Genomic DNA, 7,033 nt, shown 5'->3' with positions numbered 1-7,033 from the left:
TCTTTTCAAAATCGATCGGGTCTATTATGTCATCAGTGTCTTCCATGGTCATTGGGATCTTTGCTAAATCCAAATTTTCAATCTGTTCCAGGGTAAGACGACTGAAATTCATCCTTCTTATATCTTCTTCATTTTGGCAATCTTCCCATACATCTTCAAACCTATAGACATGGGTGTAACTCCTCTTGAGTTTTTTCTTCATGCCACTAAAATAAAAATTGTTTCATTCCTTGAATCTTCTCATGGTATTCCATTACATTTCTTCCTCCATGTTTTTGGCTTTGGGGTTGGTTAGAACTGAGTACCTACCAATTGATTCTGAGAACTTCAAATCAGTCTTATGTGCTTGCGATTTCTTTTCATGCACATAGATTATCTTCCGACACAACTCCATTAGAACAATCTTGTCAGAAGGATATCGTGGTAGAATAAAGGGTTCACTTGAGAAATATCCGATCCGGATGTAAGTGAGTGTTGGGAACTAAAGGAAAATGCATCCAAAATGAGACACCCTATTATATGTAGCCTCTGATAATCTTTTCTTTTGCAGGCTCTTATCAAACATGCACTTCCACACAAAAAAGAAGGCATCATTAACTCTTCTAAAGTGGCTACCTTGATACTTGATCATAAGTTAATCATAGTATTCCCAGATAGGAACTAATCTCCTATCACCTTTAGTAGACAAACTCAAATATTGCCTCATGGAAGAAGTTGCATAAACCAAGTAGGAAGTCATATAAAATTTCAATGTTACTTTGACTTCTTTCAACTGTGCGCAGAGTGCATCACTAATCTACTCACCCCAGTCAATCCTAGCAGCCCCTTTCCTGATTATATTCATGTTGTAACACATCCAGCTTTGAAAGTAGTGAGAGTCCTTTAAACCCTTCACTCTTGATAACATGGCGACCATGTCATTATACTCCTCATTGAAGTCACTCCTGTAAAAAAACTTGGGCCATCGCAAGGTGGTGGAATTTCTGGCAGCAGAGAGGTACACAATATTGATCACTTTCTTGCATTTGGTCTCATTTTTTCTCATAGTACTCTTGAGCACTTTCCTGAGAAATGTCAACTACTTCTTCAACTGGTGAACCATTGAAAACACTGTTGAAGAAAATATTATCCAGAGTCATGATGAAATTTTGATCAGCATCCCTAACCTATCTTGTATTCGGATCGAAGTGATCCACTACTCCAAGTACAAATTCGGGATCATGAGCTACAACTAGGAAGGATGCATATTTATGCAACTCTAATTTGATTAGGTTTGTTAGGCAGGCAGGAGCTTTCTCAACTCAATCAATGAACTCCTACATACTAAGATGTCCAATTTTTGTATCTTTGATCTTCTTGATGTTTGAGTCTACTGAACTTTCTAGGTACAAATTCAAATACTTATCATACTTGTACTTCATCTTTTTTGTTGATGTTTTACCCAGAGAAGATTCCAACTGGCTCGAGGAAGGTTTTGATTTGTCATGAGAGGGCTTTGACATTTGCAAATGACTGCATTCAACATTGAGGATTAGCTTCTTTGATAGTTGTCATCATCAATAAAATCAACTTTTATCAATCGGATCGAAAAATCAGACTCAGAATAGGCTTGGGAGTAAAACTGTCAAAAATAGCAGGTCAGGGAAAAAATTTGATCAGCACGTTAGGAGTCAAAATTTGCACATTGGAATTTGTGCGAGGATAAAACATATTTACTTGCATATCAGACTTTAAAGTCCGATGTGCAAATAGGGGAAAGTCATCGACACATCAGACTTTAAAGTCCGATGTGCAAGTTGGGAAAAAATCATTAGCACATCAGACTTTAAAGTCCGATGTGCAGATGTAGAACATTTACAAAAAAGACTAGCACATCGGACTTTAAAGTCCAATGTGTTATTTGGGAGAAAAGCAACCGCTTGACATGTCAGGTTTTAAAACTTGACATGTCAACCAAACAATCTCTTCCCTCACATATCAGATTCTAAAGTCCGATGCATGAGGGTTATCCTCCTGCATATTGGACTTTAAAGTCTGATATGCAGAGAGTTATCTCTATATATTAGCCTGCATGTTGGGTTGTAAAACCCAACGTGCAAGCGAGGGAAGGGAAAAAAAAAAGGGTTTGAGGGCCATCGGACATTAAAGTCCAATGTGCCCTCAAACCTTGAGAAGAAGATTGCAGGAGCGATCAAATTTTAAATGTTCGATGTGCTCATAATTGACTGAAAACCGAAAATGGCAAAGAAGGAAAGATGGAAACAACAACAAAAAACAATAAAAACCCTACCTCAATCCATGCGGCCAAAGAAAAATCAGGTAATCGGTGAGGTGATCAAGGTCGAAAAGGTGATGAGAGGAGCAAGAGGGCACACGCAGAGGAGAAAATATCAAATCAAAAATGAAGAAATAAACCCCAAAAATCAATAAATAAACTCCAAAATTAGCAATTAAAGCAACATTAATTACTAATCACACAGCTGCATGTCAGACTTTAAAGTCTGACATGCAACTTTTAACCGGAAGACCTGCAGATCGGATTTTAAAGTCCAAACTGCAGGGGAAGGATTACCTGCAGGTCTGACTTTAAAATCCGATCTGCAGGGATAAAAACAAACCTCTGCACATCGGACTTTAAAGTCCGATGTGCAATTCCTTTGAAAAAGGACCCCTGTAGGTCAGACTTTAAAGTCCGACCTGCAGGAAAAACTGCAAATCTTAAACACTTAGAAAACAATAAAAACAAAAAGAAAAAGAAAAAAACAAGCTAACCGATGGAGTTGATCAAGCTCTCCCAGAGGTCATAAGGTATGAAACGAACCAATTTCGTAGGCTTGCCTCATGATTTTGGCCATGCTGAAATCAAGGACAACAGTTGGCTCTGACTAGGGAACAAGGTACACCACTTGAAGCTTGTAGAATCCAAAATTTTGAGTGCCTATATCCATTAGGTTATAGAGTCAGACGACAAAAAGACTTAAAAAGAAAAAACTATACAAATTTTACAATAAGTACAACTCCCTTTACATTTCTCTTTATTGGGTAAAGGGCTTCAAATGTTCTTCACTATGAGGTAGTGAGAATGAAGTACCATCCGCCTATGCAAGTAAATAGCTATGCTTGCCACATATTTCATGAATAGTAAAGGGACCTCTCCATAAGGAGTCAAACTTTCCATGCAAACCCTTCGGTTCCCTCCTCTTGTCCCATAACAACACTTGATCACCAACTAAGAACTCATGGGAAGTTTTTTCTTATCAAACAACACCTTCACTTGGCTTTGGTGTGCGGCAATCCTATCTACCACTTCTTCTCTTGTTTCTTCCAGCTGAGAAAGAAACATAATCTTCTTATCCAGTGAATCTTGATAGGTTTCATCTTCAATGGCCTTGGCGAGCTTTAATGATGGAAGTTCCATAATGATTGGAATCTCGACATTCAACCCATACACAAGTTGAAAAGGTGACATACCGATTGCTCTTTTTGGAGTATACGATCCACCCATAGTGCATCATAAAGAGCTTTATGCCAAGTCCATTGTCTCTCATCAACAAGCTTCCTCATAATAGTAACCAGATTCTTGTTGCTTGACTTGACCTGACCATTTCCTTGTGGATAATAGTCAGATGAGTGTGAAAGAGTAATACCATGATCAAAGAAAAAGTCAATGATCTCATAAGATGAAAAACATGAAGCATTATCGGTTACTATCTTATGAGGAACACCAAACCTTGAAACGAAGTTTTCCTTCAAAAATTGACAAACCAGCGTCGAGGTAGATTGCTTGTTTGGGATTGCCTCCACCCACTTGGTGAAGTAATCTGTCATTGTGAGAATGTATATGTGACCTGCACTAGATGTTGGACTAACATGTCCGATGAAATACAATCCCCACTATTGAAAGGGCTCTTCAATTATAACAGGTTTAAGAGGAATTGCAGCTAGTTTAGGCTTACCCATAAATTGTTGACATTGCTCGCATTTGTGAACCCAACTATATGTGTCCTTAAATAATGTCGGCCAATAGTATCTAGCACAAAAGATTTTATGTGCAGTAACAAGGGCATAAAAATGTCCACCACAAGCAAGATCATGAAAAGATTGAAGTAATCTTGTTGTTTTTTGTCCACGTAGCGCAAGAAAATTGTCGTCTATACCTTTCTTATACAAACCATTGTCCCATAGGACAAAATTTACCACTTTAAGCTTCAGGGTTCGCCTTTCATTATGTGACAGGTGTGCAGGATAGTCTCCATATGTTAAGAGATATGCCAAGTCGGAATACCAGTCATCAGTGGTGCTGACAAATAGAACCTTGGGAAGATTTTGATTCATACCTTCATTTTCCAGCACCACTTCACCAATTTTTTTGTTGTCAGCTATCAAATGACATAGACCCTTTCCACGAACCAACTTAGTAGGCTTGATTTCCATATCATATTCATGAATCTTGGCCACCCAATTGCCCCTTTTAGTTCTTATCTCTTGTTGTGTCAGAATTGACTTGACAACAGCATCAGGAACAAGAGCAATGACATGTGAATTCAGAATATAAAACCTGAAATGTTTCACCGCTTTCACCACACCAAAAGAATGCTTTTCCATTTCTGAGTATTTCAACTCATGAGCCTTTAGTGGATAACTCATGAATGCAATAGGTGATTCTACTCCTTCATGATTTTTCTGCATTAGAATGGTCAAGCAGGTATGATCTGATGCATAGTTGTACATGATAAAAAAATTTGTATAATCAGGGCATACCAAGACTGGGGTGTTCACCATGGCCTCCTTGATTTGATGGAAAGCTTTCTTTCCTTTGGGAGTCCACTTGAAAAGAGAATTTCCTTCCATCATGTTAACTATATGACAAGTTTGTTCATCAAAGTCTGGAATAAATCTTAGCAAGAAATTTACTTTGCCGAAGAAAGAATGAACAACAGTTTTACTTGCTGGCATGGAAAGATCACAAATAGCTTTCACTCTTTCAACATCAATTTTTATACCTTCTTTTGAAACAATATGCCCAAGTAACTTACCTTCGGTAACCCCAAAAACAAATTTCTTGGGATTGAGGGAAATTCCATGTTGATGACACTTACTCAAAACTTGTTGCAAGTGATAGAAATGATCTTGACATTTCTTAAAATAAATAGTCAAATCATCCAAATAGACTACAATGAACTTACCAAGGAAACTTCGAAAGGGCAAGTCCATTGCGCATTGGAAAGTTGCTCCTGTATTTATCAACCCAAAAGGCATTCTGTGATATACATTAGTGCCCCAAGGTGTGGTAAATGCAGTTTTATGCTGATCTTTTTCAAGAACCTCCACTTGATTGTAACCTGAAAACCCGTCTAACATGGACATCATCTCTAATCCAGTAACAACTTGTAGGACATGATCCATGACAGGTAAAGGGTAATTATCTTTTAAGGATGCCTGATTTAAATTTCAAAAATCAACACATATCCAGATCTCACCATTCTTCTTACGTACAGGTACAATATGTTAGGTCCCAGAGACAATTGAGAGGGGGAGGTGAATCAGTTGTCTAATAAATTCAAACCAAAAACAACTTAACCAAATTTATGCTTAATACCGGTAAACCAGTTCAATATGTCGGTAGATAGTTTTAACAGTTAATTGCTATACCAGTAAGGATTAGTGCATGAAACATAAACACAAAGTCATCCACAACACAAAACACCAATATTTGTATGTGGGAACCCTATACGGGGAAAAACCACGGTGGGAAACCTTATCCACAATTAGATGATACTACTACAGATAGTAAGTGTACATAAATGGGGTCTACACATGCAAAAAGGCCAATAGCCTAGAGCTCACTGCTCAATCACAAAATGGGAGTCACACTGACTACAGTTGGATGGTTAAATCCAATGAGAATGTACTGCACAAAATAGCATCTTCATATGCTGGATTAAGTACCAATGTAATGCTGATATGCTTTCACAAAAACCTAGCTTCACCTTCAAATGATGTCTACGTGTATAGCTCTGCTTAATCTCGCATATACCTTCACACAATCCTTTTTCACATTCCACACTTGATCTTACAAATAAGATCTTACATTTATACCATAACCTAAGACCAATTTTAGTAGGTCGGCTCTACAAGATATTACAATAAAAACATTTTACAAACAATATAATATCCGATGCAATAACCGATTGAACATGTCGGCTTAATGCATTTACAATAATAATTAATCATCTCCATAGCATGCCATGCTGATCTGGAAAAGATAAACCTATCGGTGTAACCCTAGACCTATTTGTCGGTAACAACAAATATGCAACTATGAATATACCAATGAACAAAACTCCAGGACAAGATGTCCGAACGATGTCTTCGACATAACCATGTGTCTTCCATATCATTCAAAATGTTGGTGATCATTATATCTTGTCGGTGTGCCATATACCAGTGACTATGTATGAGTCACTTGCTTGCCAGTGAATGTTGCTAGATCTCCAAAGTGCTAGTGTTTTAGTAGGTGTTGACATCAATGACAAAACCATACCAAAATACCAACACAATATTGGCTATCCAAGAAGAATGATGAATGGGGAAGATTATCCTTGCTTTCAACATCTTTTGAACTTCAACAAAGATAGTATCTAAGATCTTCGAGTTGTATTGCCTTTGCTTCTGATGGAAAGGCGTAATACCTGGTTTCAATGGAATGTCATGGCGGAGCTCTTCAGGATGAAAAGACTTTAGATCTTCATAGGAGTAGGCCAAGATGTCAACATATTGCTGCAATAATGCAACAAATTTATGCCTTTCTTCTTGTGAACAACACTTTCCAATGTTGATCATTTTTGGATTGCCTTTAGTCCCAATGTTTACTTGCTCATATTTCATTGATCCTGCAGCTGATCTTTGTTGCTTTTTAACATAACGATCATGTTTGTCAAAAAGATTTTCTAGAGAAACTAGACCCTTGGGGATCATGTTCCCTTTTAATTGCAGAAATTTTTCTCCTATTTCTGCATGAGTATTTTCAATT

Source organism: Cryptomeria japonica, chromosome 10 (assembly GCF_030272615.1).
Source record: "Cryptomeria japonica chromosome 10, Sugi_1.0, whole genome shotgun sequence".
In the NCBI taxonomy this organism is placed as follows: domain Eukaryota; kingdom Viridiplantae; phylum Streptophyta; class Pinopsida; order Cupressales; family Cupressaceae; genus Cryptomeria; species Cryptomeria japonica.
Note: the sequence above shows the minus strand (reverse complement) of the source record.